General features: G+C 44.2%; 2 non-coding genes across 2 annotated transcripts; both read right to left on the minus strand.

Annotated features, from left to right (window-relative positions):
- Positions 1–5089: 5089 nt before the first annotated feature.
- On the minus strand, positions 5090–5161 carry trnad-guc (transfer RNA aspartic acid (anticodon GUC)). Its single transcript has one exon. It is a non-coding gene; the product is annotated as a tRNA-Asp (tRNA).
- A 5967-nt stretch (positions 5162–11128) lies between these two features.
- Positions 11129–11200, minus strand: trnad-guc (transfer RNA aspartic acid (anticodon GUC)). Its single transcript has one exon. It is a non-coding gene; the product is annotated as a tRNA-Asp (tRNA).
- Positions 11201–12197: the final 997 nt, after the last annotated feature.

Below are 12197 nucleotides of genomic sequence, written 5' to 3' on the forward strand. Positions count from 1 at the left end.
CCGAATCCAATATAATATCTTTGAAAAATATTAAATTTAAGCAAGAACTGATAACTCCTCCAGGGGGTAAACATCTAAACCTTTGGCCTCAGGTTGGAGGAACAGTTGGGAAAGAAGTCGAAGTGTACTAATTCACTTTTACAAACGTTGCACCATTCAGAACCACGCAATTATCAAGGGAAAATACCATTAAAAAATCTTTAAACTCCTGAAGGAGCTTGCGAATTTCCGTCCCTGAATCTACCGAATCAGTTCACTTTTGCTCGGATTGAAATACGTGACTCTGGTGGGTTCTCTTTGAAGATATGCCTTCGAGTTGTCACGGACACTGATTCTCAAATTCGCGCGTTTCCACTGTGTCACGTTCAAGGACACATTCATTATTGTTCATCTCTGACAGCGAAGCTGATCAGGGATACCCAGGAATTTCATGGTTGGATATTGATGCTAAGGAACAGCACATCTGGACAGCATTGTCCAGGGACTAGTGTAACTGGAGAAAGATATCTGGACATTCTGGCTTCTGAACAGCAAGTAGAACTAATTAGCTGCAGTAAAATATCATTAAAATGCTTCATCCCTTTCATAGTAGTTTCCCTTCACTAATACAACCGTAACCATAGCCACATAAGTAATGTATTCAAAATCATAGATTGGTAAGCAGACAGGGAGTTGGACAGGCGGACAAAAGAGACAGGAAGACAGGGAGACTTACAGATAGCTGGACACAGAGATACTGGTTCAATGAGTCCCTTTGTACCCAAAGCCATTGTATAATTTTAATTGATTGGACATACCATTTGACAGGTATATTGGATAAAAATAATTTAGTTTTGGATGACATGTGGTGCTCGTTAATTTGAAATTAATATTCCAATTGCATGTGACCTTAATAAAGAACACGAGAGCTGAATCTGTTTTGAGATATTTCATGGTCGCCAAAATACACACCATTTCATGCATCTGCTGGTTCCAGACCTATTTACCTGGATCCGTTATTTTATTCGGCTGAATATAATTTCATCCGTAACTTTTTTGTTCTGCCCATTCCTTTCTCCAACGCTTTCCGATAACATCCCAAAGCACGAATGCACGATACAGGTACAGACTTCTGCACTAAAAACACAAATACACCCATACAAATATTTATAGTCAGCAAACCCATCCAACCACAATCGATTTGTAAGTATTATCATAACAAAACCAGGGAAGTGCGGTCAGAGGGACTGATGTCTTCTGCTGTTAAGTTCCAGGACAAGACAGCATTAACCAATTGTGGCAATAATTTACCCTATCAGACCCGTTCTCCCATTTTTTGCGTTTTCTCAATCATCTTCCCATTATCATCATGAAATCAGAAGTATTAATATTCGTCCTGATGCATGACTTCCACACCAGTCGTAACACTGAAGGAGTCGATTTCAGATGCAGTACGGCATGTCGACATTGGGCTGATAAGTTGCAGTAAGCCGTTTATTTCAATCTCGCTCATGCACATTCCGTTTGGAAGTGTCACAATATTATTCATGATGTGGAGATGCCGGCGTTGGACTGGGGTGAGCACAGTAAGAAGTTTTACAATACCACGTTAAAGTCCAACAGGTTTGTTTCGATGTCACGAGCTTTCGGAGCGCTGCTCCTTCCTCAGGTGAATGAAGAGGTATGTTCCAGAAACATATACATAGACAGATTCAAAGATGCCAGACAATGCTTGGAATGCGAGCATTAGCAGGTGATTAAATCTTTACAGATCCAGAGATGGAGTAACCCGAGGTTAAAGAGGGGTGAATTGTGTCAAGCCAGGACAGTTGGTAGGGTTTCGCACATGAATATATTTAGAAACTGTAATCCACTCGCCATATGCCACATGCGGATTTGGCAAGGTGCCATAACCTTCCTCTCTCACTGGCAAGTCAGGTGCTCGTGATTAAAATGAATATGATGCCGCTATTTTTGTTTTTCCTTCAGCGGCTGCCGGACTCTTTGCCGAAGATTTTTGATCACCTTGTTTATTTATGATGTGGAGATGCCGGCGTTGGACTGGGGTGAGCACAGTAAGAAGTCTTGCAACACCAGGTTAAAGTTCAACAGGTTTGTTTCGATGTCACTAGCTTTCAGAGCGCAGCTCCTTCCTCAGGTAAAGGAGGAAGGAGCAGCGCTCCGAAAGCTAGTGACATCGAAACAAATCTGTTGGACTTTAACCTGGTGTTGCAAGACTTCTTACTGTTTTCTTGTTTATTTATGGTGAAGGGGTAGGGGCGGGGGAAAGTTAGCCAGTGTTAGGAAGGTGGTTCTGCAGAGAGGGCGACAAGCAGGGGGGATACATTTGTTATGTTACTATCGGATAGAGAATGCCGAGAAGGTGAGGAGTTGGCTTGGAAGGGGGAGCCCCAATGGGGTAGAATGGAGAAGGGTCTGTGCAGGGGCTCTGGATTGAGTGCGTTGGCAACAGCGCTGCTCCCGAAGGCCCCGGAGAAATACTCTGGCAGTACTGTGGTGCAGCAACATTGAAGATTTGGAGGCAGTTGAAATAGCACTTTAAACTGGGGGCGGGGTCAGGGAAGATGCAGATTAGGGGAAACTATACATTTGCGACAGGGAAGCTGAGCGGGAGCTTTCGGAGATGGCAGGAGAAGGGGGTCAGCGTATTAAAAGACCTGTTCCTGGGGGAATGTTTTACGAGTTTGAAAGAGTTGGGGGACAATATAGACTAGGGCAAGGGGACGGGTTAGGGACCTGCAGCTCCAGGACTTTGCTCGGAAGGAGCTTCAGAGCTTCTTGATAGCACCGGCCACCTCATTGTTGGCAGAGGTATTGACGGCAGGGGGAACGAGGAAGGGGGTGGTGTCAGCCGTCTTTGGAAGGATTCTGGGGGAGATGTGGAGTCCATGGAGGTGATCAAAACCAAGTGGGAGGATGAGTTGCGGGAGGTTGTGGAAGATGGTTTGTTGTGTGAGGTGTTCCGGAGGGTGAATGCCTCCATCTCGTGCGCATCGTTGGAGCTGATACAGCTGAAGGTCGTTCATTGGGAGCACCTCACGAGGGTGTGGATGAGCTAACTCTTTAAAGGAGTGAAGGATGTATATGAGCGATGTGGAAGGAGCCTCACAAATGACCTACATATATTTTGGTCCTATCCGAAGCTGGAGAAGTATTGGAGGGAGGTTTGCATTGTCATCTCAGTGTTAGTGCACAAGGACGTGGAACCAAGGCCCCTCGAAGTCAGCTTCATTGTGTTGGACCGTCCAGGGATGCAGCTGGGTGCTTGTGAAGATGTTTTAGTCTTCACCTCGTTGATTGCCCGGAGGAGGGTCTTGTTCAGTTGTGGTCAGTGTCTCCGCCTTGTGCCTCGGCTTGGCGGGGGGATCTAATGATATTTATGAGTCTCCAGGAGGTGAAGTTTGAGCTGAGAGGATGAAGGAAGAGTTCTACAATTCTGCACTGTTGAGAATTGGCTGCATTGAACATTAGGGTGGGGGAGGGTGTTTGGGGTTATTGTTGTTCTTGAGTACACGGTTTACTGCTGAATTATTAATTTTTCTTTGCTTTTTACTTGGATTTTCCGGATGATGTTTTGATCTGTACTCAATAGGATGCTATTTGGGAGATCAAAACATTTGTTTTGTTTGTTTTCTTTTGTTGTTTATTTGATGAACATGTTGAAAATAAGAAGAATTAAAAGATTTTTAAAATATAAAGACAAATGTATGTTCCATACTGTCTGAAGCCAGGAAATTAAAACGTGGCAGAAAGAAGTGATAGAATAATCAAACTCACTTTGGTTCTGCCTTCACAACGGTGTGCACAGATATCCTCTCAGTAATGTGTGGGAACCACGGGTATCGTGAGAGGGTGGAATTCAAGAAAAATAGTTTATGTTTTAAAAAATGGTGTTAGGAAAATTAATGAAGTTAAAGGTTGGCAAATCACCGCGGCCTGATAATCTCCATCCCAGAGTAGTAAAGGAAGTGGCACTGTAACAATCTTCTAAAATTCTATAGAGCAGGTCCTAAAGATTATAGGGTGGCAAATATAACAGCACCATTTAAAAAGAAGGGGAAGAAAAACAGGAAAATTAACACCAGCCGGATATCAGTAGCTACATCAATTCTTAGAAAACGTCTTTAAATGTCCCTGTCCTGTGCCCTGAAGCTCTCTTTATGACTGAAATATATTCTTTATCAGTGTCACAAGAAGGCTTACATCAACAATGCAATGAAGTTACTGTGAAAGTCTCCTAATCGTCACAAAGGGCCGGCATAAGTCATGTAGGTTTAGCATAGTCTGCTAAATAGCTGACTTAAGTGTAGAACAATGCCAGCAGCGCGGGTACAACTCCCGTACCGGCCTCCCTGAACAGGCGCCGGAATGTTGCGACTCGGGGATTTCACAGCAACTTCGTTGAAGCCTACTTGTGACATTGAGTTCTTGTTATTAGTTCCTTCGGTTATTTAAAATTTCCGATAGAAATTTAATGAATACATGCAGCTGAACGATATTTACAAAAGCAACTCATTTGTTGAAAGGTGTGGAATCATTCCTCTCAGATCCGTTCCGAAGGAACTTAATATGTTTAAAACAATTAATTACATAGACATGAGGCACAGGAGCAGAATTCGCATCAGCGCCGTGAATCTCCACCAGAGTGTAATTCGGTCACTCCAGGCTGATTGCTCTTTGACATGGTCAACCATGAAAATATTACTGCTGAATGCTAACGTTTATCAGAAACCAAGCTTGGGGTCACATGGTGGCGCAATGGGTAGCCCTGCTGCCTGACAGCACCAGGGTGCCTAGGTAAATTCCGCCTTTGGGTTATTGTCGCTGTGGAGTTTTGCACATTCTTCCCGTGTCTTCGTGGTTTTCCTCAGGTTGCCTCCCACAGTCCAAAGAAGTGTACGTTCGGTGGACTGGCCATGCTACAATTGCGCCTTAGGGTCCAAAGATATGTAGGTTCGGCGGGGATCAGCCTCGGGCCGAATGACCACCTTTCGCACTGTCGGGATTAATTTGCTACTTTAGCAATTTCTTTGCATCTGTTTGAAAATGAATGAGGCGTTGAAAATAATAAATCTCAAAACGAACTAACCTCCCCGTCGGGGAATTGAACCCCGGTCTCCCGCGTGACAGGCGGGGATACTCACCACTATACTAACGAGGAACAGACAAAAGAAAGTGGTGAGTATTTCGTTATGAAAGCGGACGAACAGTAATTCTGTTTGCACTCATCAGAATCAGTCCAGGATGCCGGATGAATGAATATAAAAACAGAGAGAGAGAGACGACTGGAAATTGCAAGGAGCAAATGCATCTCCCAACGCCTTTCCTTTGCTAATTGATTTGTTTATTGTCTACCGAGATACAATATTTATATTCATAGTTCATAGAACTTACAGCGCAGAGGGAGGCCATTCGGCCCATCGAGTCTGCACCGGCCCTTGGAAAGAGCGTCCTATTTAAGGCCACACCTGCTCCCTATCCCCATAACCCCACCTAACATTTTTTGGACACTAAGGGCAATTCAACATGGCCATTCCAACTGCAAATCTTTGGACTGTGGGAGGAAACCAGAGCACGCGGAGGAAACTGGCGCAGGCACGGGAGAACGAGCAGACTCCGCACAGACATTGATTCAAGCATGGAATCAAACCTGGAGCTGTGAAGTAATAGTGCTAACCACTGTGCTACCGTGCCGCCCTGTCAGCAACGTGTCTATAAAGTATTCATTGAAATGGTATGTGCACCTAAGCAAGAAGTTATTTCCCTGGTTTAAACTGTTGCTTCCCGGTTCGCGGTCAGGAGAGGGGAACATGCCATGTTCATTGTCAGACACACCTGCCGATCATGTTTCTCATTTTCATTATTATTAACGAACAACATTTTTTTGCACAATGACGAAATTATTTCCTTGGTGACCAAGTAGCATTCGCATGTCGTATGAAGCTCAGAACATCCAGAATACAAAGAGAATGTGCTGGAGTAACTCCGCAGATTTGGCAGCATCTGGAGCGAGAGAGACAAGCAAAGATGCATTTCCGAATCCAATATAATATCTTTGAAAAAGATGAAATTTAAGCAAGAACTGATAACTCCTCCAGGGGGTAAACATCTAAACCTTTGGCCTCAGGTTGGAGGAACAGTTGGGAAAGAAGTCGAAGTGTACTAATTCACTTTTACAAACGTTGCACCATTCAGAACCACGCAATTATCAAGGGAAAATACCATTAAAAAATCTTTAAACTCCTGAAGGAGCTTGCGAACTTCCGTCCCTGAATCTACCGAATCAGTTCACTTTTGCTCGGATTGAAATACGTGACTCTGGTGGGTTCTCTTTTAAGATATGCCTTCGAGTTGTCACGGACACTGATTCTCAAATTCGCGCGTTTCCACTGTGTCACGTTCAAGGACACATTCATTATTGTTCATCTCTGACAGCGAAGCTGATCAGGGATACCCAGGAATTTGCATGGTTGGATATTGATGCTAAGGAACAGCACATCTGGACAGCATTGTCCAGGGACTAGTGTAACTGGAGAAAGATATCTGGACATTCTGGCTTCTGAACAGCAAGTAGAACTAATTAGCTGCAGTAAAATATCATTAAAATGCTTCATCCTTTTCATAGTAGTTTCCCTTCACTAATACAACCGTAACCATAGCCACATAAGTAATGTATTCAAAATCATAGATTGGTAAGCAGACAGGGAGTTGGACAGGCGGACAAAAGAGACAGGAAGACAGGGAGACTTACAGATAGCTGGACACAGAGATACTGGTTCAATGAGTCCCTTTGTACCCAAAGCCATTGTATAATTTTAATTGATTGGACATACAATTTGACACGTATATTGGATAAAAATAATTTAGTTTTGGATGACATGTGGTGCTCGTTAATTTGAAATTAATATTCCAATTGCATGTGACCTTAATAAAGAACACGAGAGCTGAATCTGTTTTGAGATATTTCATGGTCGCCAAAATACACACCATTTCATGCATCTGCTGGTTCCAGACCTATTTACCTGGATCCGTTATTTTATTCGGCTGAATATAATTTCATCCGTAACTTTTTTGTTCTGCCCATTCCTTTCTCCAACGCTTTCCGATAACATCCCAAAGCACGAATGCACGATACAGGTACAGACTTCTGCACTAAAAACACAAATACACCCATACAAATATTTATAGTCAGCAAACCCATCCAACCACAATCGATTTGTAAGTATTATCATAACAAAACCAGGGAAGTGCGGTCAGAGGGACTGATGTCTTCTGCTGTTAAGTTCCAGGACAAGACAGCATTAACCAATTGTGGCAATAATTTACCCTATCAGACCCGTTCTCCCATTTTTTGCGTTTTCTCAATCATCTTCCCATTATCATCATGAAATCAGAAGTATTAATATTCGTCCTGATGCATGACTTCCACACCAGTCGTAACACTGAAGGAGTCGATTTCAGATGCAGTACGGCATGTCGACATTGGGCTGATAAGTTGCAGTAAGCCGTTTATTTCAATCTCGCTCATGCACATTCCGTTTGGAAGTGTCACAATATTATTCATGATGTGGAGATGCCGGCGTTGGACTGGGGTGAGCACAGTAAGAAGTTTTACAATACCACGTTAAAGTCCAACAGGTTTGTTTCGATGTCACGAGCTTTCGGAGCGCTGCTCCTTCCTCAGGTGAATGAAGAGGTATGTTCCAGAAACATATACATAGACAGATTCAAAGATGCCAGACAATGCTTGGAATGCGAGCATTAGCAGGTGATTAAATCTTTACAGATCCAGAGATGGAGTAACCCGAGGTTAAAGAGGTGTGAATTGTGTCAAGCCAGGACAGTTGGTAGGGTTTCGCACATGAATATATTTAGAAACTGTAATCCACTCGCCATATGCCACATGCGGATTTGGCAAGGTGCCATAACCTTCCTCTCTCACTGGCAAGTCAGGTGCACGTGATTAAAATGAATATGATGCCGCTATTTTTGTTTTTCCTTCAGCGGCTGCCGGACTCTTTGCCGAAGATTTTTGATCACCTTGTTTATTTATGATGTGGAGATGCCGGCGTTGGACTGGGGTGAGCACAGTAAGAAGTCTTGCAACACCAGGTGAAAGTCCAACAGGTTTGTTTCGATGTCACTAGCTTTCAGAGCGCAGCTCCTTCCTCAGGTAAAGGAGGAAGGAGCAGCGCTCCGAAAGCTAGTGACATCGAAACAAATCTGTTGGACTTTAACCTGGTGTTGCAAGACTTCTTACTGTTTTCTTGTTTATTTATGGTGAAGGGGTAGGGGCGGGGGAAAGTTAGCCAGTGTTAGGAAGGTGGTTCTGCAGAGAGGGCGACAAGCAGGGGGGATACATTTGTTATGTTACTATCGGATAGAGAATGCCGAGAAGGTGAGGAGTTGGCTTGGAAGGGGGAGCCCCAATGGGGTAGAATGGAGAAGGGTCTGTGCAGGGGCTCTGGATTGAGTGCGTTGGCAACAGCGCTGCTCCCGAAGGCCCCGGAGAAATACTCTGGCAGTACTGTGGTGCAGCAACATTGAAGATTTGGAGGCAGTTGAAATAGCACTTTAAACTGGGGGCGGGGTCAGGGAAGATGCAGATTAGGGGAAACTATACATTTGCGACAGGGAAGCTGAGCGGGAGCTTTCGGAGATGGCAGGAGAAGGGGGTCAGCGTATTAAAAGACCTGTTCCTGGGGGAATGTTTTACGAGTTTGAAAGAGTTGGGGGACAATATAGACTAGGGCAAGGGGACGGGTTAGGGACCTGCAGCTCCAGGACTTTGCTCGGAAGGAGCTTCAGAGCTTCTTGATAGCACCGGCCACCTCATTGTTGGCAGAGGTATTGACGGCAGGGGGAACGAGGAAGGGGGTGGTGGCAGCCGTCTTTGGAAGGATTCTGGGGGAGATGTGGAGTCCATGGAGGTGATCAAAACCAAGTGGGAGGATGAGTTGCGGGAGGTTGTGGAAGATGGTTTGTTGTGTGAGGTGTTCCGGAGGGTGAATGCCGCCACCTCGTGCGCATCGTTGGAGCTGATACAGCTGAAGGTGGTTTATTGGGAGCACCTCACGAGGGTGTGGATGAGCTAACTCTTTAAAGGAGTGAAGGATGTATATGAGCGATGTGGAAGGAGCCTCACAAATGACCTACATATATTTTGGTCCTATCCGAAGCTGGAGAAGTATTGGAGGGAGGTTTGCATTGTCATCTCAGTGTTAGTGCACAAGGACGTGGAACCAAGGCCCCTCGAAGTCAGCTTCAGTGTGTTGGACCGTCCAGGAATGCAGCTGGGTGCTTGTGAAGATGTTTTAGTCTTCACCTCGTTGATTGCCCGGAGGAGGGTCTTGTTCAGTTGTGGTCAGTGTCTCCGCCTTGTGCCTCGGCTTGGCGGGGGGGATCTAATGATATTTATGAGTCTCCAGGAGGTGAAGTTTGAGCTGAGAGGATGAAGGAAGAGTTCTACAATTCCGCACTGTTGAGAATTGGCTGCATTGAACATTAGGGTGGGGGAGGGTGTTTGGGGTTATTGTTGTTCTTGAGTACACGGTTTACTGCTGAATTATTAATTTTTCTTTGCTTTTTACTTGGATTTTCCGGATGATGTTTTGATCTGTACTCAATAGGATGCTATTTGGGAGATCAAAACATTTGTTTTGTTTGTTTTCTTTTGTTGTTTATTTGATGAACATGTTGAAAATAAGAAGAATTAAAAGATTTTTAAAATATAAAGACAAATGTATGTTCCATACTGTCTGAAGCCAGGAAATTAAAACGTGGCAGAAAGAAGTGATAGAATAATCAAACTCACTTTGGTTCTGCCTTCACAACGGTGTGCACAGATATCCTCTCAGTAATGTGTGGGAACCACGGGTATCGTGAGAGGGTGGAATTCAAGAAAAATAGTTTATGTTTTAAAAAATGGTGTTAGGAAAATTAATGAAGTTAAAGGTTGGCAAATCACCGCGGCCTGATAATCTCCATCCCAGAGTAGTAAAGGAAGTGGCACTGTAACAATCTTCTAAAATTCTATAGAGCGGGTCCTAAAGATTATAGGGTGGCAAATATAACAGCACCATTTAAAAAGAAGGGATAAGAAAAACAGGAAAATTAACACCAGCCGGATATCAGTAGCTACATCAATTCTTAGAAAACGTCTTTAAATGTCCCTGTCCTGTGCCCTGAAGCTCTCTTTATGACTGAAATATATTCTTTATCAGTGTCACAAGAAGGCTTACATCAACAATGCAATGAAGTTACTGTGAAAGTCTCCTAATCGTCACAAAGGGCCGGCATAAGTCATGTAGGTTTAGCATAGTCTGCTAAATAGCTGACTTAAGTGTAGAACAATGCCAGCAGCGCGGGTACAACTCCCGTACCGGCCTCCCTGAACAGGCGCCGGAATGTGGCGACTAGGGGATTTCACAGCAACTTCGTTGAAGCCTACTTGTGACATTGAGTTCTTGTTATTAGTTCCTTCGGTTATTTAAAATTTCCGATAGAAATTTAATGAATACATGCAGCTGAACGATATTTACAAAAGCAACTCATTTGTTGAAAGGTGTGGAATCATTCCTCTCAGATCCGTTCCGAAGGAATTTAATATGTTTAAAACAATTAATTACATAGACATGAGGCACAGGAGCAGAATTCGCATCAGCGCCGTGAATCTCCACCAGAGTGTAATTCGGTCACTCCAGGCTGATTGCTCTTTGACATGGTCAACCATGAAAATATTACTGCTGAATGCTAACGTTTATCAGAAACCAAGCTTGGGGTCACATGGTGGCGCAATGGGTAGCCCTGCTGCCTGACAGCACCAGGGTGCCTAGGTAAATTCCGCCTTTGGGTTATTGTGTGCTGTGGAGTTTTGCACATTCTTCCCGTGTCTTCGTGGTTTTCCTCAGGTTGCCTCCCACAGTCCAAAGAAGTGTACGTTCGGTGGACTGGCCATGCTACAATTGCGCCTTAGGGTCCAAAGATATGTAGGTTCGGCGGGGATCAGCCTCGGGCCGAATGACCACCTTTCGCACTGTCGGGATTAATTTGCTACTTTAGCAATTTCTTTGCATCTGTTTGAAAATGAATGAGGCGTTGAAAATAATAAATCTCAAAACGAACTAACCTCCCCGTCGGGGAATTGAACCCCGGTCTCCCGCGTGACAGGCGGGGATACGCACCACTATACTAACGAGGAACAGACAAAAGAAAGGGGTGGGTATTTCGTTATGAAAGCGGACGAACAGTAATTCTGTTTGGACTCATCAGAATCAGTCCAGGATGCCGGATGAATGAATATAAAAACAGAGAGAGAGAGAGGACTGGAAATTGCAAGGAGCAAATGCATCTCCCAACGCCTTTCCTTTGCTAATTAATTTGTTTATTGTCTACCGAGATACAATATTTATATTCATAGTTCATAGAACTTACAGCGCAGAAGGAGGCCATTCGGCCCATCGAGTCTGCACCGGCCCTTGGAAAGAGCGTCCTATTTAAGGCCACACCTGCTCCCTATCCCCATAACCCCACCTAACATTTTCTGGACACTAAGGGCAATTCAACATGGCCATTCCAACTGCAAATCTTTGGACTGTGGGAGGAAACCAGAGCACGCGGAGGAAACTGGCGCAGACACGGGAGAACGAGCAGATTCCGCACAGACATTGATTCAAGCATGGAATCAAACCTGGAGCTGTGAAGTAATAGTGCTAACCACTGTGCTACCGTGCCGCCCTGTCAGCAACGTGTCTATAAAGTATTCATTGAAATGGTATGTGCACCTAAGCAAGAAGCTATTTCCCTGGTTTAAACTGTTGCTTCCCGGTTCGCGGTCAGGAGAGGGGAACATGCCATGTTCATTGTCAGACACACCTGCCGATCATGTTTCTCATTTTCATTATTATTAACGAACAACATTTTTTTGCACAATGACGAAATTATTTCCTTGGTGACCAAGTAGCATTCGCATGTCGTATGAAGCTCAGAACATCCAGAATACAAAGAGAATGTGCTGGAGTAACTCCGCAGATTTGGCAGCATCTGGAGCGAGAGAGACAAGCAAAGATGCATTTCCGAATCCAATATAATATCTTTGAAAAATATTAAATTTAAGCAAGAACTGATAACTCCTCCAGGGGGTAAACATCTAAACCTTTGGCCTCAGGTTGGAGGAACAGTTGGGAAAGAAGTCGAAG

This window comes from Scyliorhinus torazame, chromosome 14, assembly GCF_047496885.1.
Source record: "Scyliorhinus torazame isolate Kashiwa2021f chromosome 14, sScyTor2.1, whole genome shotgun sequence".
Lineage (NCBI taxonomy): Eukaryota > Metazoa > Chordata > Chondrichthyes > Carcharhiniformes > Scyliorhinidae > Scyliorhinus > Scyliorhinus torazame.